Source organism: Ovis canadensis, chromosome 2, assembly GCF_042477335.2.
Source record: "Ovis canadensis isolate MfBH-ARS-UI-01 breed Bighorn chromosome 2, ARS-UI_OviCan_v2, whole genome shotgun sequence".
In the NCBI taxonomy this organism is placed as follows: Eukaryota; Metazoa; Chordata; class Mammalia; order Artiodactyla; family Bovidae; genus Ovis; species Ovis canadensis.
Window position 1 is genome coordinate 27,476,617 of NC_091246.1, and position 23,978 is coordinate 27,500,594.

At 41.3% G+C, this 23,978-nt stretch overlaps 1 non-coding gene across 1 annotated transcript; it reads right to left on the reverse strand.

The window, feature by feature from the left end:
* Positions 1-5,868: 5,868 nt before the first annotated feature.
* On the reverse strand, positions 5,869-5,975 carry LOC138434966 (U6 spliceosomal RNA). Its single transcript, XR_011255012.1, has one exon. It is a non-coding gene; the product is annotated as a U6 spliceosomal RNA (small nuclear RNA).
* Positions 5,976-23,978: the final 18,003 nt, after the last annotated feature.

The following is a 23,978-nucleotide window of genomic DNA, read 5'->3' on the forward strand; positions in this document are numbered from 1 at the left end:
TTCTCCTGGGAAGGTTGGGAGGGACCTGGCTAAACGCCTACTGAGATCTTTTAACCAAAGAGGGTAAAGTTCTTCAACTCCCTAGTTGCTTTTATAAAAAATGACATTCCAGGATTTGAATTGCATTTGGATGAATGACTGTGCCTTAGTTTGGACTCTAGGACAAGATCCTTCACAATACCTAATCTGTGGCTGAGAAGAGATGGTCAGATTGGGAAATAAGGTTAGACATGGTCAGGGGTCTCTAACTGAACCCAAAGTGGTGATTGACATTGGGGCATGGTTTGAGTCAAGGATTGAAGTTGAGCCTGGGTCACAGGGTGGGTCAAGAGCTGGTCAAATGACAGCTGCGAAGTTACTTCAGCTTGAATTTGGAATGGTTCAGCATTAGAGAGTTTATTGAATAAGATAGGGTGCAGCTCTAGAGGAGACCCAGGAGCTGTGACAGTAGCCACCAGAGAGTCACTGCACAGAAAGAGATCCCAGAAGAGCTGGCCGCCTGTCTTCTGTAGATGGTCCCCAAAATGTCAGGATACAGGGGCTTCTCAGGACCAAGCAGTTGTCCTGCTTTGCCTTCTATGCTCCAGAAGTGTTGGCGACCCAACGTGTCCTGCTTGTCACCAAGTGACTTGATCCTCTTCCCCAAAGAAGTCAGATGGTAGCCTGCCTGCACCTCCTTTTCATTCTCCTTCCAAATCTTCAGTTCTACTCTCTTGGTGATTAGTGTCTCCAACAGCTTCTGGACATCCAGGTTGACAAGAGAGAGACTACCAGCCTCTACCTGTCTGTTTGTGGGGTTTCCCCAAAGTGAGGCCTCTGACAGGCGGCAGGGAAGGTGTTCTTGCTGGGACTCAAGTGTGTCAAGGTAGAGAAACTTCAGGCTTTGGCAGTCCCCTGCCACCAAAACAGGGCTGAAAGGGGACAGCTTGAAAGAACAAGGCCTGAGATGGCTGGTCTCCAAGGGGAGAAGGGTATGAGTTTCGTGAGATGGTGCTCAGTGGGAGTGCTTGGAAGTCACCCCTAGTGAGACACATCATGGAGCCTGGTGGGGAGGCGGGGGTGGGGAGGGGGTGCAGAGGAGTCTGTTACAGGTGCAGGGCAGCCCCTGGGTCAGGAGGGCATGGCAGGGAAGGGGAAAGAGCAGGTGGCCGGAGTGAAAGTCTGTCCAGGGGAAGGAAAAGCTCTGGTGCTGAGAGAGAGTCAGGGAGGAATCTGAGTGAACAGAGAAACTGAGGTCACTTATCTTGGAGAAACTGTGGAGGCCTGAGATGGAGGCTGCTCAGTCAGCAGAGGTGGGGACATGGTGGGAGCAGCCTCTTGCCTACATGGTTAGTGGGCTCCAGCAGGGGCTTGCTTGTATACCTCGCCAGGGTGTTCTTGAGAGGAAAGCTGATGAATGGTGCCCTTGTCAGTAATCTTCCCCAGGTGTCTGCAGGAGACAGGAGGCACAAGCTGCAGCCAGGAGCCCCTGGGGCTAGGAGGGCTGGGGAGGCCAAGCAAGGGTGGGCACCCACAGCCCACAGCCCTCCCTGGCCCCCAGCCAACTTCACAGTGCTCCTGCTGTCCTCACCCCAGGGCTTTAGACTTTCCCCACTCCCCAGGACTCCCCCTCTCAACTCAGCCCCAGGCTGCCTGCATCCCTGGGATAACACCAGAGGTTCTGGGAGAAAGAGGAACCCAGGAGAGATGGGGAAGGTTCTTTACCTTTGCAGGTGGGAAGCCAAGTCCCGGACCTCTTCCAGTTCTTTCAGGCAATCTCTGCAAGCTGGAAATCAGCAGACTGGGTCATGATGGTGAAGACAGGGGCCTAGGGATCTTATAGGAGGTTAAGTACACTGTCTCTTTAAGGGGACACCCCTGGGAGATTGGAGCCCAAGCACCAGCACCCAAGGCCACAGAATGCCTGACAATGATGGTGAAGCTCAGGAAAGGGTTTATCATTTACAAACTGCTTTCACATCCTTTATCCCTTTCTATCTTTACAGTGCCCTGTGGGGAAGAACAGGCTGGGGGTCACTTCACAGAGGAATCTGAATGAAACCTTCTGTTCAGGCTCAGAACTAGAGGTCCCACCTCCCAATCCAGGAGCTACCGATTCAATGCAGCCCACACACCCAGCTGGACCACACCCTTTTCCAAGCCCCTCAGAACTTCATTCTGCTGGGAAATCTGGGAAGTATTTGCATGCTGCTCTCTTCCCAGGAGCTTCCCTGGGGGTTCTGTTTACCGAGGGACTGGGACTACCACTGACTTCCTTGGAGCCCGCAGAGCTGGGTCCTCAGGGCCCTGAGAGACTCAGGGCTAAACATCAGAACCTACCTTTCAAAGCTCTATCTGTCTTCTTATCCCTGCATCTCCCGCTCAGCTGCATTTGATGCTGAGGGACAGAAAAAACGAGGACCTTGAACCCAATTCTCATTCTCCCCTCTCTAGGCAAGCATCAGCTACTCAGGGTCCATATATAAGAAGACTTTCTACACTTAACTAACAGAGCTCTGTGGTTTTTCTTTCTTTTTACTCATTTTTTTTTAAGGGGGACAAAAGTGTTTTGTTTTCCTTCTTGTAGAACATAAAGTAGGATTTTCAATGTGAGGTTCACCCTGGATTTCTTTTCTCACTGTTCCACTGCTCACGAAACACATACATTCTCAGACCTGTAGGTGAATCCGATCTCCCTTAGGTAGATCTCTGCTTCCCAATCCAGAGCCCCACCCCAGCCCCTGCTTTGAGGCTCTCAGGGCTTCAGCACTGCCCTCGTTCAGCCCTCGTCCAAGACACCTATCCTGTGACTGGTGAACCGATGCTCAGAGTCCTGTACTGTAGTTGACATGAACTGAGTATCCAGTCCTCACCCCCTGGTCACTGTATTTGGGACTTTTCCTGAAGCCGTCTTCCACACTTGGACACCTGGTCCGAAATATTTGGATAGAAATCCTAGTGTTCACTATGTCCCCTGCTCAATCTAGTTTGTCCCTAGAGGGGTGATGTTTTATTCTTCCTTGAGAATAGATGTTCTATTCTTTCCTATCTCAAGAGTCTCTCCAGTTGATTCAGAAAATTGGAAATAATAGGAAAAAAAAAAAAGAGAATCATGTGTTTGTTGATCAGGGCCAAGAGTTCCTTACCTTCCTGGTGTTTCTGTGTTTCCTAAGAGGTGGTAAAGTTGGTTTATTCTGAAAATAGGGAAGGACCAGGAAAAAGAGCCCCAGTCCAAACAGAATAACAAGGATGGTTTCAGTCACCCAGGAAGTGGAACTGGAGTCCAGCCAAGTACCAAAAGTGCTTTTAAGAGAGTCGAGAAGATTCTCCATCATCTGAATCACACTGCTGTCCTCAGGCAACTAAGCACAAGGTGTATACTGGGGGACTAAAGTCCTAGGTCCCCATCATAGAGCTGTGCTCTGGTCACAAAGGACTCCTGAGTGTGGAGAGGGACCGCGGTAGGGAAGGCAGCATAGCCCCTCCCCAACCATCCAACCCTGCAGCTCGACTCACCTAACTTCTCATCCTGTTAGAGACAGACATGAGTCACGTTTCGATTCTTTATACTTGGAACTCAGATAATACTTGGTTCCTTTGAGATCTCTGCTTGAGCCCCATCAATACCTTTTCAAAATCTGGAATTCTCCTGGTAGTTTTGGTTAATCCCAGGAATTTTTACTCTCAGGATGCCCTTGGGTGTAACTCCAAATTTTCCACATAGGATTTTGTGCCTTCCATCAGCCTAGGCATAAAACTTAAATTTCTTTTATACTTGTTCAGCCATGAGAATTTTGAAAATATTTTAAAATTTTTAAACTTTTAGTTAATATTCTGATATAAGGACTACTCAATAACGGGACTGGGACAACTAATTATCATGGTATCATGGTAGCAAAAGATAGATTCCTACTTTATGGCAAGCAAAGATATAATTTCTTGTTGATTTAAGAATCTAAACACAAAAAAGCAAAAACTTTTTTTTGGCACTTGGAAACAGAAGGAAATATAGAAATGGATTTTTAAAAAAACAATGAGAAAGCTTAAGCAATAAAAGCAGAGAAAAAATTACCAAGGCTTGTGATGCGAGATGTGATCTATGCTAGAAAATATTTCATGTGCACTTGAGAAAAATGTATATTCTGAAGATTTTAGATGGTATGTCCTATAGATAGCAATTACAGCCATCTGGTCATTTAAGGCTTGTGATTTTTATTAATTTTCTGTCTGAATGAGCTGTCCATTCGTGTGCGTGGGGTGTTAAAGTCCCCCACTATTATTGTGTTCCTGTTGATGTCCCTTTTTATAGCTGTTAGCATTTGCCTCATGTATTGAGGTGTTCCTATGTTGCGTGCATATATATTTATAATTGTTATAGCTTCTTCTTGGATTGAACACTTGATCATTATGCAGTGTCCTTCTTTGTCTCTTATAAAAGTTTTTATGTTAAAATCTACCTTATCTAATATGAATATTACTCCTCCCACTTTCTTTTGATTTCCATTCGCATGAAATATCTTTCTCCAGCCCCTCACTTTCAGTCTGTATGTGTCCCTAGGCCCAAAGTGGGTCTTTTCTAGACAGTATACGTAGGGGTCTTGTTTTCGGATTCATTCAGCAGTCTACATCTTTTCATTGGAGGACTTAATACATTTACAATTTTTTTTAATTTTTATTTTTACTTTATTTTACTTTGCAATACTGTATTGGTTTTGCCATACATTGACATGAATCCGCCACGAGTGTACGTGAGTTCCCAAACATGAACCCCCCTCCCACCTCCCACCCCATATCATCTCTCTGGATCATCCCCATGCACCAGCCCCAAGCATCCTGTATCCTGCATCGAACATAGCCTGGAGATTCATTTCTTACATGATAGTATACATGTTTCAGTGCCATTCTCCCAAATCATCCCACCCTCTCCCTCTCCTTCAGAGTCAAAAAGTCCGCTCTACACATCTGTGTCTCTTTTGCTGTCTCACATACAGGGTCATCATTACCATCTTTCTAAATTCCATATATATGTGTTGTATACTGTATTGGTGGTTTTCTTTCTGGCTTACTTCACTCTGTATAATCGGCTCCAGTTTCATCCATATCATCAGAACTGATTCAAATGAATTCTTTTTAACGGCTGAGTAATACTCCATTGTGTATATGTACCACAGCTTTCTTATCCATTCATCTGCTGATGGACATCTAGGTTGTTTCCATGTCCTGGCTATTATAAACAGTGCTGCGATGAACATTGGGGTACATGTGTCTCTTTCAATTCTGGTTTCCTCGGTGTGTATGCCCAGAAGTGGGATTGCTGGGTCATAAGGCAGTTCTATTTGCAATTTTTTAAGGACTCTCCACACTGTTCTCCATAGTGGCTGTACTAGTTTGCATTCCCACCAACAGTGTAAGAGGGTTCCCTTTTCTCCACACCTTCTCCAGCATTTATTGCTTGCAGACTTTTGGATCACAGCCATTCTGACTGGTGTGAAGTGGTACCTCATTGTGGTCTTGATTTGCATTTCTCTAATAATGAGTGATGTTGAGCATCTTTTCATGTGTTTGTTAGCCATCCATATGTCTTCTTTGGAGAAATGTCTATTTAGTTCTTTGGCCCATTTTTTTATTGGGTCGTTTATTTTCCTGGAATTGAGCTGCATAAGTTACTTGTATATTTTTGAGATTAGTCGTTTGTCAGTTGCTTCATTTGCTATTATTTTCTCCCATTCAGAAGGCTGTCTTTTCACCTTGCTTATATTTTCGTTTGTTGTGCAGAAGCTTTTAATTTTAATTAGATACCATTTGTTTATTTTTGCTTTTATTTCCAGTATTCTGGGAGGTGGATCATAGAGGATCCTGCTGTGATTTATGTCAGAGAGTGTTTTGCCTAAAAATATGGAACACTTCACGAATTTGCGTGTCATCCTTGCGCAGGGGCCATGCTAATCTTCTCTGTATCATTCCAATTTTAGTATATGTGCTGCTGAAGAGAGCACAATACATTTACAATTAAAGTAATTGTTGATACGTATGATTCAATTACCATTTAGTTTATTGTTTTGAGTTTGTTTCTGTAGCTCTTATCCTTGCCATGAGTTTCCTGCCTAAAGAAGTCCCTTTAACATTTTCATTACAAAGCTGATGTAGTGGTGCTGAATTTTCTTCACATTTGCTTATCTCTTTACATTTGTAATGCTTTTGATTTCTCCGCGGAATCTGAATGTGATTTTTGCTGGGTAGAGTTATCTTGTTTGTAGATTTCTTTCCTTTCACCACTTTAAGTATATCCTGATACTTCCTTCTGGCCTACAGAGTTTCTGCTGAAAGATCAGCTGTTAACCTTATGGAGATCCCCTCGTACATCACGTGTTGCTTGTCCCTTGCTTCTTTTAATATTTTTGTCTTTGTGTTTAAGTTGTTGGTTTGATTAATATGTGTCTTGGCATATTTCTCCTTGGGTTTATTCAAGGAGATATGTATGTACCTCTCTAGGCTTCACGGGCTTTGGTGACTATTTTCCTTTCAATGTTAGGGAAGTTTTGACTATAATTTTCTCAAATATTTGATCACATCCTTTCTTTTCTTCTTCTTCTGGGGCTGCTATAATTCAAGACGAGTTCCTCTTGATAGGTTACAATGCTGTGTTCAGTCTCATACACTTTTACTTTATAACAAACTCCCACAGGAAGTGTTTTGGCAGTGATCCCGCAGATATAGAGGTATATACACTCTCTGCCATAGTCACAGCAGGGACACGGTAGGGAACGTCAAGATCTGAATGATCCAGAATCTTCATAACTGCTTCTGCCTCTTTGAAATCAGTCAGATTCATGATCTGATGTCCCTCATCACCACATCCTTCTAGGTTTCCAAAATATTATAGTGTGACTTTTTGGCAAGTCTTTTCTAAGCACATGACATTTAGATTTCTCAGCCCTCCTGACCTCTCACTCAGGCTTTTCCATCTTCAAAATTATTTGACTTATTTGTCTACTCTCTTCTCTCTCTAATTGATTTAGTGAGTTTCATTAGAAAGCAAAAATGTATGATATGTTTAATCAGAAGTCTCCAAGGAAAAAAAGAAGGAATGTAGGAGAGGAAGGAGGGAGAGAGAGGGGGAGGAAAGAAGAGGTGGGTTAGAGACCAAAACTAACTCATTGTCATTTAACAAGGAACTGCTAAGTTTATAACTAAACCAAGTACCTTAATTTGAAAGAAGATTCTACCATACTATTCCTTTCTCTTTATTTTTGGTGTGTGAACCTGAAAATGAGCAGAATATTTGTGATCTGAATTAAAGAGATAAAAATAAATACAAGCCAGCTACCCATATCACTAAAATTATAAGAATTGTGTTATTTCTTGAGTAAGGCAAAAGAATTATACTTGTTAAACGAAAGCATAATAAAACAAAATCCTTTCAGTGCTGAAAATATATCTTCAGTAATTTAAATCTATACTATCAGTTTCTACAAATAAACAAAAAATATATATATTTCATACACTTTATTTCAATTTGGCTATTTTAAATATCTGAGTCATAGCATGTAGATCACTTTAAAAGGAGAATATTAATCATAAACATATTTGAAACATATTTTCAATAAGTAGATATATGATCAGAATCTTCAAAAGATTCTTTGAACTACTTGTCTTATAAATATTGTTGAAGAAATATATGCCTTTAAATATGTATAAATATAATTAAATCAATTATAGAGAGTTCAACAAGATTTTGTTAATACTAATGATCTAAAAATAGGCTTAGGCAGCCTAGAGGGGTGGTATGGGGTGTGGGGAAGGAGGGAAGTTCAAAAGGGAGGGGATATGTCTATATACGGCATAAACCAACACAATATTGTAAAGCAGTTATCCTCAAATTAAAAATAAATTTAAAACTAAAATTAAAAATAGATTCAGGTAATTTAGATCACAATTCTTAAATTAGACTTTAAAAGCATATAAAATTTCATAGTCTTTATGATAAAAAATTTTTCTTTCTTAGGAAATAGTAGAAAATATATTTTGAAATTGAAAGAACTGGATGCTTACAGAGATTACTGGGAAATAAATTTAGATTGTAAGTGAAGATGCTACACAGTTGAGCAGAACTTATATAGACTTGAAGAATGGCAAACACCATAGAGAAAAAATGCAACTAGAAATTGATAGTAAATGCAAGAGATTCGGGACATTTGTCAAATTTTCAAAGATATTAAGAAAATGTTACATCTTTACTATGCATTCCAATAAACAGACTTTTTCATGTAGATTTATAAAATCACCAAAGTGATTCATTTGTACATATGCATATAACCATTCTTTTTCAGATTCTTTTCCCATATAGGTTATTACAGAGTATTGAGTAGAGTTCTCTGTGCTATATAGCAGGTCCTTGTTGATTATCTATTTTATATATGCTGCTGCTGCTGCTAAGTCGCTTCAGTCGTGTCCGACTCTGTGCGACCCCGTAGACGGCAGCCCACCAGGCTCCCCCATCCCTGGGATTCTCCAGGCAAGAACATTGGAGTGGGTTGCCATTTCCTTCTCCAATGAAGAAAAGTGAAAAGTGAAAGTGAATTCGCTCAGTCGTGTGGGACTCTTCGCAACCCCATGGACTGGAGTCCACCGTCCCTGGGATTTTCCAAGCAAGAGTACTGGAGTGGGTTGCCATTGCCTTCTCCAGTTTTATATATAGCAGTGTGTATTTGTTAATCCCAAACTCTTAGTTTATCCCACCTCACCATGTTTCCCCTTTGGTAATAGTAAGTTTGTTTCTAAAGTCTGTGAGTCTGTTTGGCAAATGTATTTTAATGCCTTACTTAATACCAGACTTGATGTTATGTTATGATTTATGTAAAACACTCCTGTTAAAGCATGACTCCTTAACGTTAATTAAAGCAATGAAAATAATGAGAGAACTGTCCCTGCCATATCATGTCTTCTCACGGTTTGTATAACAAGTTTTACTGACCATTTCATCGTTCACCTACCTGTGCTTTCTCCTCCTTCAAATCCTCACTTCATAACAGACCCCATCATTAAGCTCTTTGTTCAAGTGCAGGTAGACTTGTCCTCTTTCACTGATTTTCAGGAAATCAGAGTTTTCTCATTTGAGTTTCTTATTTGAGTTTCAAATCTTTCTGTGTTATCAGTTTCCCCACCAAAGAAAGAGATCCCTTTACATACTCTAGCTATACAATTACACATTTTATGATTTTTATAGTTATTTATAGTACAAGGTGATCAAACCAGTCAATCCTAGAGGAAATCAACTGTAAATATTCCTTGCAAGGACTGATGCTGAAGCTGAAGCTCCAATACTTTGGCCACCTGATGCAAAGAGCCAACTCATTGGAACAGAGTCTGATGCTGGGCGAGATTGCAGGCAGGAGGAAAAGGGGACGACACAGGATGAGATGGTTGGATGACATCACTGACTCGATGGACATGAGTTTGAGAAAACCCTGAGAGATAGTGAAGGACAGGGAAGCCTGGCGTGCTGCAGTCCATGGGGTCACAAAGAGCTGGACACGACTGAGTGACCCACAACAGCAAAGTGCTCAGAGTAGAAACCACACTAACCAGAGAAACTCACAGCCAAGCAAAGGTCTTCTTGTACTGAGCTGGAGACTCAGGAGTTAATGAAGGACCTGCTTTATGGGACCTTTGGTCCAAAGGCCTATGTAAGCATCTTTTTCTTCATTAGTCACAATTTTCCACCACTGCCATCAACAACCAACGCATTTAAAGTGTGATATCTCACAAGAGCTAAAGGGTACTGGAAAAGCACATTATCCTTTTGCAGATTTATCCTCTCAATTCAGTTGCAAGGAATACCAAACACATTTTTTCTGTATTATAGAAAGCTATGCGGGAGTTGGTGATGGACAGGGAGGCCTGGTGTGCTGCGATTCATGGGGTCGCAAAGAGTCGGACGCAACTGAGCGACTGAACTGAACTGATGCACCTCATATGCATAGAGCTTAAAGTGCATAGGGTTAATGCACAGTGTGAAATGTGTAACATTGAAAATGAGAAGCATTTTCTCACAAAATTTGGAAATAATACTCTTAAAATTCAAGTTTGCTGTTTTTCTTAGCATTGGATTTCTTTATAAGTTTAAAATTAAACTTAATTTTAATTAAACTTAAATTTAATTTGTAGGCTCATTTGAGCAGAGGAATCTTCAGCCTGTGAGCTCTGTGTGTGGCGAGTGATATGGTCTATAACGTGCGTATGTAGAATCTATGTGGCGTGTGTCTGTACGTGGGCATGCCTGTGTACACAGTGAGTCTGTATCTGTATATGTGTGAGTGTGTATGGTGTGAGAGACTGTGTGTGAGTGTGTGTGTGTGTGTGTGTCTCTGTGTGTGCAGTGCATGGGTGTATTTATGGTTTTGTCCTTGTTTCCACCAGGCTCCTAGGCTTCTCAGTCCAGGATCGGGTTCCATAGTGATTCAGAGCTCCTGCCCCCGGGGGATGCTGGGGACACCACAGACCAGCATTGGCTTGGTTCAGATCCTGGTCAGCGGTCTGGTCTTTGAATCCCTGCTTCTCTGATCGGTTGTTCCATAGAAGCTGCAGGCTCAGATGGCATCAATAACTTTTCTTCTTATTCCAGGAGTGAAAAGCCCCACTTCAGGTTCTGGTTTCAAGAGCTGAACATTGTTTTCTAAAACACATTCCCCCTGTTCCCTGCAAGTGTTGACCTCATGCCCAGAACCTGGCAGGCATTAGCTTCATGACTTCAGGCTCACTCACAGCTTTCCACCCCGTTCTTGTCCATGGTAATGTGGATTTTACTTAAGAGCTTATTTATTTCTCTTTGCTTTTCTCATATGTATTTTATATATAAAATATTGGCATATTGGGAACAGAAGATTTGCATCTATGTGGTAATCTATTGAACCACTTTTACTGGAATTTCCTCTAAACTCTCTAAAAATATATGGTTACAGTTATAACCTTGCTTAGAAGCTCTCAGACTCTGTTGCTTTGAATAGAAAGGCTACACTTCATATAATGATATAAAAGGGCTTCTATAATTTTACATTTCAAGAAGCTCCTCTAAACTTTTTGTGTCTCTCATGTTTTAGGAAACTATTTAAGACAAATCTCCTGAGTATATATAACACATGGATAGACAGGAAAATATCTAGGATAATTTCTGGTACATAATGATCAGTCAATACACGTTCCCGGCTATTGCTCTTTTCACAGCTCCTGCTGCTGCTAAGTCACGTCAGTCATGTCCAACTCTGTGCGACCCCATAGACGGCAGCCCACCAGGCTCCTCTATCCCTGGGATTCTCTAGGCAAGAATACTGGAGTGGGTTGCCATTTCCTTCTCCGAACTATTTTACAGATCCATGTAAATTGGATATGTAAATATATTTGCAATGTGTACTTCTTTGGTTACAGTGACTGGGCATTAAATATTGTTTCTGGGCTCCAAGGTCACTCTTCCACACCTGGCTTGGAAACACTGATTGGGGCTGGTACTCTGCAAACTTTCCCTTTGGCCACTTCTTTCCTTGTTAGGTCCTATGACTAGTGGGCATCAGAGTGAGGCTGTCAAGCAAGAGGAAATGACAAAAGACCCTCCTTGTTCATCTGTGTCCGTCTTTCCAGCATCAGCCCTTCTCCCTGGTAGCAATAGTGGATTCTAACAGCAGCTGATTCTATCTTTTTTCCATTCACTCCCAGAATGACGCATTCCATTCAGTGGTATCAACACCAAAAAAGCAATGCCCTTTTCTCAGAGGTCTGGATCTCAATTCTTTAGGGTCCTCTTACAAGCTTTCTGATTGTGAAAACCCCAACCTCTTCCTTTGTTCCTGCTGCTCTCAGGGGAGTCAGTGATGCTGTTTAACCATTCTGACCTCTGCTGCTCCCTTCTCCTTCTGCCTTCAAGTTTCCCCAGCATTAGGGTCTTTTAGAATGAGTCATCACTTCTCATCAGGTGGCCAAAGTATTGGAGCTTCAGCTTCAGCATCACTCCTTCCAATGAATATTCAGGACAGATTTCCTTCAGAATTGACTGGTTTGATCTCCTTGTTGTCCTAAGGGACTCTCAGGAGTATTCTCCAGCACCACAATTCAAAAGCATCAATTCTTCGGTGCTCTGTATTCTTTATAGTCCAACTCTCACATCCATACACAACTAATGGAAAAACCATAGCTTTGACTATACAGACATTTGATGGCAAAGCAGTGTCTCTGCTTTTGAATGCACTGTTTAGGTTTGTCATAGCTTTCATTTCAAGGACCAAGCATCTTTTAATTTCATAACTGCAGTCATCATTTCACAGTGATTTTGGAGCCTAAGAAAATAAAACCTGATTCCACTTTTTCCCCTTCTGTTTGCTTTGAAGTGATGGGACTGGATGCCATGATCTTTGTTTTTTGCATGTTGAGTTTTAAGCCAGCTTTTTCCTCTTTCACCTTCATCAAGAGGTTCTTTAGTTCCTCTTCACTTTCTGCCATAAGGGTGGTGTTATCTGCATATCTGAGGTTATTGATATTTCTCCTGGCAATCTTGATTCCAGCTTGTGCTTCATCCAACCTGGCCTTTCACATAATGTACTCTGCATATAAGTTAAATAAGCAGAGTGACAATATACAGCCTTGAAGTACTACTTTCCCTATTTTGAAGCAGTCTGTTGTTCCATGTCTGGTTCTAACTGTTGCTTCTTGATTTCACAGGTTTCTCAGGAGACAGGTAAGGTGGTCTGGTATTCCCATCTCTTTAAGGATTTTCCACAGTCTGTTGTGATCCACATAGTCAAAGGCTTTTGCATAGTCAATGGAGCAGAAATAGATGTTTTTCTAGAATTCCCTTGTTTTCTCTATGATCCAATGAATGTTGGCAATTTCATCTCTGGTTCCTCTGCCTTTCCTAAACCCAGCTTGTACATCTGGAAGCTTTCAGTTCATATACTGCTGAAGCCTAGTTTGAAGGATTTTGAGCTTAACCTTAATAGCACTGAAATGAATGCAATTGTACTGTAGTTAAGACATTCTTTGGCATTGCCTCTCTTTGGCATTGGAATGAAAACTGACCTTTTCCAGTCCTGTGGCCATTGCTGAGTTTTCCAAATTTACTGACATGTTGAGTCCAGCACTTCAAGAGCATCATCTTTTAGGATTTAAAATAGCTCCACTAGAATTTCATCACTTCCACTAGCTTTGTTTGTAGGAATGCTTCCTAAGGCCCGCTTAACTTCACACTCCAGGATGTCTGACTCTAGGTGAGTGATCAATCCATCGTGGTTATCTGGGTCATGGAGAGCTTTCTTGTATAGCACTTTTGTGCATTCTTGCCACCTCCTCTTACTATCTTCTGCTTCTGTTAGGTCCTCACCACTTCTGTCATTTATCACATCCATTCTTGTATGATGTATTCCCTTGATAACTCCAGTTTTCTTGAAGAGTTTTCTGGTCTTTTCCATTCTATTCATTTCCTCTATTTCTTTGCATTGTTCACTTAAGAAGGCTTTCTTTTTTCTCCTGATATCTTCTGGAACTCCACATTCAGTTGGGTATATCTTTCACTTTATCTCTTGCCTTTCACTTCTCATCTTTCCTCAGCTATTTGTAAAGCCTCCTTAGACAACCACTTTGCCTTCTTGTATTTCTTTTTTCCTGGTAATGGTCTTGGTCACTGCGTCCTGTACAATGTTACGAACCTCTGTCCATAGTTCTTCAGTCACTCTGTCTACCATGTCTAATCCCTGGAATCTATTTGTCACTTCTACCGTATAATCAAAAGGGATTCAATTTAGGTCATACCTGAAAGGCCTAGGGGTTTTCCCTACTTTATTCAATTTAAGTCTGGATTTTGCAATAAGAAGTTGATGATCTCAGCCACAGACAGCTCCAGTTTTTTTCTGACTGAATAGAGCTTCACCATCTTCAGCTGGCAAAGAATACAATCAACCTGATTTTGGTATTGACATCACCAGATGTCCTTTTTTGCCAACCCAATAAAAAGGGAATAATGAAGTCAGTTTTCATTCCAGTCTCAAAGAAGGCCAATGCCAAAGAATGCTCAAACTACCACACAATTGCATTCATCTCACATGCTAGTAAAGTAATGCTCAATATTCTCCAATCCAGGCTTCAACAATACGTGAACTGTGAACTTCCAGATGTTCAAGCTGGTTTTAGAAAAGGCAGAGGGACCAGAGATCAAATTACCAACATCTGTTGGATCATCAAAAAAGCAAGAGAGTTCCAGAAAAACATGTATTTCTGCTTTATTGAATATGCCAAAGCCTTTGACTGTGTGGATCACAACAAACTGGAAAATTCTTCAAGAAATGGGAATACCAAATTGCCTGACCTGCCTCTTGAAAAATCTGCATGCAGGTCAGGAAGCAACAGTTCGACATGGAAAAACATGCTGGTTCCAAATAGGAAAAGGAGTACATCAAGACTATATATTGTCACCCTGCTTATTTAACTTATATGCAGAGTACATCATGAGAATTGCTGGGCTGGATGAAGCACAAGCTGGAAGCAAGATTACTGGGAGAAACATCAATAACCTCAGATATGCACATGACCCCACCCTTATGGCAGAAAGTGAAGAGGAACTAAAGAGCCTCTTGATGAAAGTGAAAGAGGAGAGTGAAAAAGTTGACTTAAAGTACAACATTCAAAAGACTAAGATCATGGCATCCTGTCCCATCACTTCATGGCAAATAGACAGGGAAACAGTGGAAACAGTGACAGACCTTCTTTGGGTGGGGTGGGGGTGGGGTGGGCGGGGGTGGGGGGGTGGGCTCCAAAATCACTGTAGATGGTGACTTCAGCAATGAAATTAAAAGACTCTTATTCCTTGGAAGAAAAGTTATGACCAACTTAGACAGCATATTAAAAAGCAGAGACATTTCTTTGCCAAGAAAGGTCCATCTAGTCAAGGCTATGGCTTTTCCAGCAGTCATGTATGGTTGTGAGAGTTGGACTACAAAGAAAGCTGAGCACCGAAGAATTGATGTTTTTGAACTGTGGTATTGGGGAAGACTCTTGAGAGTCCCTTGGACTGCAAGGAGATCCAACCAGTCCATCCTAAAGGAAATCGGTCTTGAATATTCATTGGAAGGACTGATGTTGAAGCTGGAACTCCAGTACTTTGGCCACCTGATACAAAGAGCCGACTCATTTGAAAAGATCCTGATGCTGGGAAAGACTGAAGGCGGGAAGAGAGGGGACGATGGGGGATGAGGTGGTTTGATGCCATCACCAACTCAATGGACATGAGTTTGAGTAAACTCTGGGAGTTGATGATGGACAGGGAGGCCTGGTGTGCTGCAGTTCATGGGGTCACAAAGAGTCGGACACAACTGAGTGACTGAACTGAATGAATGAAATAAGCACATACAGATAACATAGTAATAGATTCATAGTAGACTAATTTATTTGGAGAAAATTATGAAAATCTGCAGGTCATCATTGTTACTAGTAGTTTATTCAATGGATTATAAAGCAATTGTCTTTTTCCATCTTAAACATTATGTTTGGTCCTATCATAATTTTTTTATTCTGTTCAGTTCCCTTATTTCTTTATGTTATGAATAAATTTCAGAAAAAACAATACTAGAGTTCAACATTTCTTTTCTTGAAACTGATGTATTAAAAGTCCAGGCAACCGTAGAAATGTTCCTGAATTTTCAAAGGTTAGATACATTGGTGAACATAAGCTATTTTGAATATAGAGGACAGATGCAATTCAAACCTGCTCTAGCAGGAGGGACAGTCTTAACTTGTGTAACCAATATAATCAATATCAAGCATCAGGCACAGCTGTACTAAGAAACAAACATTATTTTAGATCAGGTTTCACCCTCTCTATTCCTGTCTTCCTTGGGTTGGTTTCATTTTTCTTCTGTGTGTTTTTGTGTGTGTGTGTGTGTGTGTATGTGTGTGTGTGTGTGTTTGCAATTACTCTTTTGGGCTTCCCTGGTGGCTTAGAGGGTAAAGCATCTGCCTGCAATGCGGGAGACCTGGGTTCAATCCCTGGAGTCGGGAAGATCCCCTGGAGAAGGAAATGGCAACCCACTCCAGTACTCTTGCCTGGAAAATCCCATGGATGGAAGAGCCTGGTAGGCTACAGTCTATGGGGTCGGAAAGAGTTGGACACAACTGAGCAACTTCACTTTCTTTTCACTTTAATGACTCTTTTCTTATTTTCTTTGTGTTGGTATTTCATAGTTCATACTCATTTTGTAGACAAGAACATGGGGAGCACCATGACTGGGAACTAGCATCTCTCTCCTGAGCCCAGGTGAAAATTCTTGGAAGTGAATGTGGATTTGGACAATAGGATCCTAGCTCCAGGTGTTACGTGGAGTTTTCCATTAGAGTGAGGGAAGATGGCTTTCTTTTTTTCTGAGTGTGTAAGCTGTCTGACTCTGCAGATGTCATAAGGTACCTGAAGCTACTTTCCTTTTCCAACCTGAGTCACCTTCTTGCTGCAGCACCCATCTCTCTCCCACTATTCACAGTCAAAAAGTCCTGGAGGATCCTCATTTCCCCATCTTCCACTCACCACTCCACCCACTCACAATGCATATATACCCCCTCCAATAAACAGCCCTGATGACGGTGCCCTAGCCTTCTATGCCATTCCCAGTAGGTAGATTCCAGGCACCTCGTGCTTGACATCTCAGCAGTAGGGACACTTGTGATGGCTCACTCATTCTGAAAGCAGGAATATTTCAACTCCCACAGACCACGGAGCCTAAGTTCCCTACAGAGTTCAGTCCTGGGCTCACCTTCCATCCACACCCTTGCTTGGTCCCCTCGTCTGTAAGCAGAAGACACAAAACACACAGGCACTCCATAAATGTGAGTCAGAGGGACAGCTGGACGAATGTATAAGGGATGGATGACCAAGGTTCTAAGCACTCCAGGACTCTTGGCAGCTCTTCCAAGCCTGATGGGCATTGACCTCTGCAGGACCACTCAGGATTTCCCATCCCAGGGAGCTTCCCTGGGCTTGGCATCGTCCCTCTGAGCCTGGGGTAAGACAAGTGAAGTCATTCAGTTGTGTCCGACTCTTTGCAACCCCATGGACTGTAGTCTACCAGGCTTCTCTGTCCATGGGATTCTCTGGGCAAGAATACTGGAGGAGGTTACCATTTCCTTCTCCAGGGGATCTCCCTGACCAGGGATCGGACCAGGGTCTCCCGCATTGGAGGCAGCCGCTTTAACCTCTGAGGCACCAGGGAAGCCCTGGGGAACCCGTTTCCAAAGCTTTTCTGGTGAAGAAAAGAGAGGTTTGGTGAAGAAAAGCTCATTCTCGGGTCCTGTGCTTCCTGGGTACTTGCAGAGAACCTTTCTTCCTACAGTAACCCACTGGCAGAGTGAGAATAACCTGTTTGAGGAGCAAAATAAACTCATTCCTTCCCACATATATATCCATGCTGGCCCCAGATGGTATCAGAGCAATGTTATCAATTGTCTTCCCAGCCAGAGAAGGACAGCGCCCACCGTTCATTCCCTATTCAGGGAAATGGTACCTAAGAACCTGATTTTCACTGACTTGTTTAGTAACTGCTCTGAATTCCCACAGGCATATCATAGATAGCTCTTTTCTTAAAAATAAACACCACAAAAAATGTGTATGATTTTGGGGGGTTATTTTTAATTTAAATAAACAAGCAAATAAATACTAACACAATATACTCAGAGCAAGGATTTTTAAGTTTTGCATTACAACAGAAATATAATTAACATGACAGAACTTTCAAAAGACATTTTGACATGTAATTTTACCTTTCCTGAAGGTCCAAGTTATCAATTTTGCAATTAGCAACTGTATAGACAAAATAAATAAGTAAACAAACTTCACTGCTACTTTTTTGATAGCTGAGAAAAAGATTAAATAAATACATGTGGAAAAATCAAATGCCGTCTTATGGCAAAAGAGGTCATTGTTTCCTGCTATAACTACAACAGTAAGATTTATATATTTATGTGTGTATACATATATGTGTGTTCTTTGATTTTGGATAGCACTGAAATCTTTTAATATAATTTTTATATACTGTATATATACTTAACTTGGAATTTGAAAATAAAAATATTAAACATTAACAAAGAAGAATGAATAACTCCTAGTTGGAAATTTTATTTTTATTTTATTTTTTGTCTTGAGTGTTTTGGTCATATTTACTGCTGTAGAGCTTTAACATGAACATATTCCAGAATGTTCACTTCCACGGAATCCCAATTTGATTTTCGGTTTTTAGTCTCATTAGCCCCTAGACCAGGTCTGCATTGTGTAACACCGCCACCGTGTGGCTGAATACTTCATTACACAGTAATCCCAAATTAAATTCCTGTTAAAGATAACATCTTTCAAAACAACTGAGTCAGTTCCAATGAGGTGGATGAACCTAGAGCCTATTTTACAGAGTGAAGTAAGTCAGAAAGGGAAAGACAAATACCATATATTAACGCATATGTATGGAATCTAGAAAGATGGTACCCATGATCTTACGTGCAGGGTGGCAAAGAAGATACAGAGGTAAAGAACAGACTTTTGGACTCAGTGGGAGGGGAGGGTGGGGTGATTTGAAAGAATAGCATTGAAACATACACATTAGGATATGTAAAATAGATGACCAGTGCGAGTTTGATGTATGATGCAGAGCACCGAAATCCGTGCTCTGTGGCAACCTTGAGGGATGGGGCGGGGAGGGAGGTGAGAAGCGGGTCCAGGGTGGGAGAGACACATGTATGCCTGAGGCCGACTCATACTGATGCATGGCAAAAACCATCACAGTATTGTAAAGTAACTATCCTCCAATTAAAATAAGTTAATACAATTTTTTAAAAACTCACTAACAACCATTGAAACAATCAGATATATACAACCCATAACCAAAGACACAAGGACTGAGATATTTATATGTTGATCACACATCAAATACATTTTAATATTTTACGATGTGTGAATCTTTACATTCCTGAACAATCTAAAGCATTCCATTTCCTCAAGGAGGGACTGGGAGCAGGAGGAGAAGGGGACGACAGAGGATGAGATGGCTGGATGGCATCACTGACTCGAAGGCATAGAGTCTGAGTGAACTCCGGGAGTTGGTGATGGACAGGGAGGCCTGGCATGCTTCGATTCATGGGGTTGCAAAGAGTCAGACATGACTGAGCGACTGAACTGAAGTGAACTGAACTGAAATTCTGACAGGTTTTTAAAAAACATTAACTAAGTCGCATAGAAAAGAAAACAATCAAATACCTCTTAACCTTCCTGCCAACTTGGCTTTCTGAAGACTCACGGGACACTGTGTGTGTGGTGTGTTTTACCCATTGTTTTTTGTTTATAAAGCTATGCATGTTCATTTCAGAAAACGGTTCCAAATCCATCAGGAGCATTTCCTGTACTGACAGAGATGGGAAGTGATGATTTCAGGACACCCTGGACACTGGAGTTCCTCACTGTGGGTCTCAAGGCCCTGGCTGGGCAGACAAGACTGGAGATGCTCCCTGCCCCAGTCCCACAGGACCCTCCACACTACCCTCCACCTTCAGTCTTGCATCTGAGCCTGGCCTGTTCTCTTAATAAATGAGGAGTGACAGTGACTTCAAAGCACAAGGGAGAGGCTGCTCCAAACTTAGCCTATTGGCCCCAGACTAGGACACTGGGTCTATGCAGGACTCAGTGAGGAAAGGCACAGACCACTAGACCAGAGCTGGCAAGAAGCTGAAGTGGGATTCATTCACTTATTCAACAAATATCTGGTGAGTTCCTAGCAAACTGTGTCTAAGATACAGATGGATAACACGGTTTGGGGTCTAATGGTTCAATGATCATTAACCAAAGTATCAGAGACAAAGTGAACACTAACATATAACAAACAAAAAGGAGAAGAAATATAAACTTCTGATTTATCTTGCAAACTGATATTACTCAGTGATTTGCTTGCCATGAAGCATAACAATTACAACACACACCTATACTTTCATCCATTCCAAATTTAGTTTTGCTAAAAGCACGGCATAATGAGTATTTCATTCATGCCTGCTCAGGCTTTCTTTTGGGCTTCCCTCATAGCTCAGTTGGTAAAGAATCTGCCTGCAATGCAGGAGACCCTGGCTCAATTCCTGGGTCAGGAAGATCCACTGGAGAAGGGATGGGTTACCCACTCCAGTATTCTTGGCTTTCCCTTGTGGTTCAGCTGGTAAAGAATTTGTTTGTAATCCTGGAGACCTGGGTTCAATCCCTGGATTGGGAAGATCCCCTGGAGATGGGAAAGGCTCCCTACTCCAGTATTCTGGCCTGGAGAATTCCATGGACTAGAATTCTCATGGGGTGGCAAAGAGCCAGGCACTTTTCACTTTCACTGCTCAGGCTTTCCTGGGTCATATTCATGGGGCAGTGTTGTCCTTTCCAACTTAAAAGAGAGCTAAAGCTGCCACCAGTGCTATTCCTTAGATTCCAGGAAATAACACATTTGAGTACCAGTCAAGAGCATAATATCTAACTGTAGATCTTTTTTTAAATTTAATTTAATTTTAAGAAATGTATTTTTTTAACTGAAGGATAGTTTACAGAATTTTATTGTTTCCTGTCAAACATCAACATGAATCAGCCATAGGTATACATATGTCTAACTGTAGCTCTTCAGGAGTGAAAATATTGTTTATGTCAAAGATGATGTTACTAGACCTACAATGGTCATAACCCCAGGTACCTTAGCAAACAGGCTGTTAGCATTCTTCGTACAGCTTAGAATTTCAAAAAGCCATGTTGACAATTATTGCCTAGGCAACCTAAGATCTCCCTGAGACTAGCTCTTGAAGATGGTGTCGCAAAGTCCCCAGCAACTTCTCACTGGCAATAGGAATGACGCCCACGTTTTGGGATTTCTGGGCCCAGCCATAGTGGGACTATGCAAACACATTCCCACCCTGACTAGCACCCAGATAACCACCTTTTAAACATGCAACCGAGCTATAAAGTGAGCAAAGGGAGCCACCCAGGCCAGGTGGCAAAGAGAAGTTAAAACATGACCACATACTCTGCTGACCACACAAAACTTCACTAAGCACAAAATTCCTTCCCATGGGGAGACAGAAAAGCAAACAAATAAGTAAAACACACAGATGTTGATGGTGAGTTCTACAAGGAAAAGAAGACAGGAAGGGGTGGATATGCAGTGAGGCTTAGAAGTCTAAGTAGACTGCTTGGCAAAAGTGGCTGAACACTGACATTTGAGCCAAAACATATACGGAATAAGGAAAGTGTGCAGTGGGGATCTGTAGAGTGTGCCAGGTCACAGCAGGGATAAATGCTGGGGCAGGGGGCAGGGAGAGGGGGGCTCCCAGAAGCAGGAAGTGGCTGCTGACAGCTGGCTAGGGAGAGAAGACCCTGGAGTGCTCTCAGCAGAGCACATGACTTAGGTATCAGGCTCCTTGTGGCTGCCAATATTGGCAGCCACTATATAATACTGAATCTAATAATAGTCAATATTGAATCCCCTGGGAAGGGATTCAGTTGCCTCTGATCACCCCATTGATAGGAAGGGATGCCTCCCTTGAATAAATGACAATACCGGACAGATGGATTGGTCCAAGCACAACCCTATGGGCCCTCCCAGATACAAAAGCATTTCTGTGCTCTTATTTCTTATTTGAGGGAAAATGTTTTAGCCTTCTTGACCTTCTCTGAGTTCCAAAGGGCAGGTGGAGGGAATGCAGAAATAAAAAAGAAGTCGATGTACTGGTGTGAGAGTTGGATAATAAAGAAGGCTGATTAAAAAGTTGATGCTTTCGAATTATAGTGCTGGAGAAGACTCTTGAGAGATTGATACTGAAGCTGAAGCGCCAATACTTTGGCCACCTGATGCAAACAGCTGACTCATCGGAAAAGACCCTGATGCTGGGAAAGATTGAGGGCAGGAGGAGAAAAGAACCACAGAGGACTACAATTTCTTTTTGTAATTTTTTTCTCCATGGTGTTCGCCATTCTTCAAGTCTATATACTTATACGCTCTGCTCAACTGTACAGCACCTTCATTTACAATCAAACTTTATTCCTCAGTAACATCTGTAAGCACCCAATTTTTTCCATTTCAAAATGTGTTTTCCACCATTTCCTAGGAAATATAAATTTTATATCATATAGACTGCTAAATCTTATATGCTTGTGAAGTCTAATTTAAGAAATGTAATCTAGATTACCTGAGCCTATTTTTAGACTATTAGTATTCACAAAATCTTGCTGAACCCTCTAAAATTAATATATTTCTACATATTTATAGTCATACATCCCTTCTACTACATTTCTAGCACAAGTTAGAATCTTTTGAAGATTCTGTTCATATATCTATTTACTGAAAATATCTTTCGAATTCATGATTCATGTTCATGATTAATATTCTCCTTTTATGCAGTCTATATGCTATGGCTCAGATTTTAAAATAACCAAATTGACCTAAAGTCTATGAACTATGCCTATATTTTGTAGAAACTGAAAGTATAGATTTAAATTACTAAAAATATTTTTTTCAGCACTGTGAGAAATTAAGTTTACTATGTTTTTGTCTAACAAGTATAATTTTTCGGCCTTACTTAAGAAATAAGTTAATTCTTGTAATTTTAGTGATATGGGTAACTTTATTTTCATCTTTTTGATTCAGATCACAGATTCTGTTCTCTTTAGATTTGCACACTCATGATAAGAAGAAAGGAAAATCATTGTAGAATCCTCTTTCCAACTAAGGTACTTGACTGAGTTGTAAACTTAGCAGATCCTTGGAAAATGGCAAGAGCAGGTTTTGGTCTCTCACCCACCCTCCCCCCGCCCTCCCTCCCCTCCTTCCTCCCCTGCTTCCTCGGTGCCTCCCTCTTTCCCTTCCTTCCTTCTCTCCTTCCTCCCTTCCTTCCTTTTTTCCTAGAGACTTCCCGTTTACATTGCAGTATCAAGAATGTGTAAATTTTGCCTGTTAATGAAACTTGCTAAGCCAACTAAAAAGAGAAAGAGTAGACAGATAAGTCAACAGCTTTTGGAAGGTGGGAGAGCATGAGTTAGGAGATCTGAAAAACTTGAATGTCAGATGTTTAGAAAGGACTTACTAAAAAGTGACAACATAACTAATATTTTGGAAACCCAGAAGGATTCGGGGATTAAGGCCACCAGATTATGGATCTGACTGACCTCAGAGGGGCAGTCCTTTTGCTTCTGGATCATCCAGACCTTGATGTATCCATGGTGTGAGTATAGCAGAAATGTATGTATTTGGAAACTACTTCCTGTGCGAGTTCATTATAAAATAAAAGTATGAAACTGAAAATAGCATTGCAGTGAATCAAGGGAAGCTCTTCAAGGTTAATATGATAAGACTGATTACTTTTCTTTTTTTTTTTTCTTTTCTGCCAATTTGGGGGAAAAAAATTTACCCCTTGGAGTATTAAGAAGTCATCACATAATTGCCACCCTCCGTGCTTTTGTTTTTCCCTAGAATTCCTGGTTCATTATAATCAGCATGAGAATTGTTTTAAATATCAATCAATATTAAAACCAAACTTTTAAGAGTTTCTGAATATCGTGGAGACAGCCTTTTATCTGTAGATTAGAAATCATGTTTTCATGCAAAAAATGTCAAAAACAAAAGACTTATTATCGTCTCCATTATCTTACTTTTTGGCACCACTTTCAGTTTGGTATCTATATTTGCTGTAGGTGAATCTTGTTAAACATAAAATATGGGTGACCATAAAGTCTGGCAGTACTGACAGTTTTTTTTAATTGATAAAATCCCCTTGAAGGTTTCATCCAGGGTAAATGAGCCAGTTTATGCCATGGAAGTCAGACACACAAATCATCTGAAGCAACATATGGCAGATGTACACGCAATTATTGGTGGGAATGTTTCTTTACTGCACGACTGTTCATTGCAGTTTTGCACAGTTTATTGAACTGTGAATTACCAAGGGGGGAAATCACATTCACACGTCATTGCAGTGAA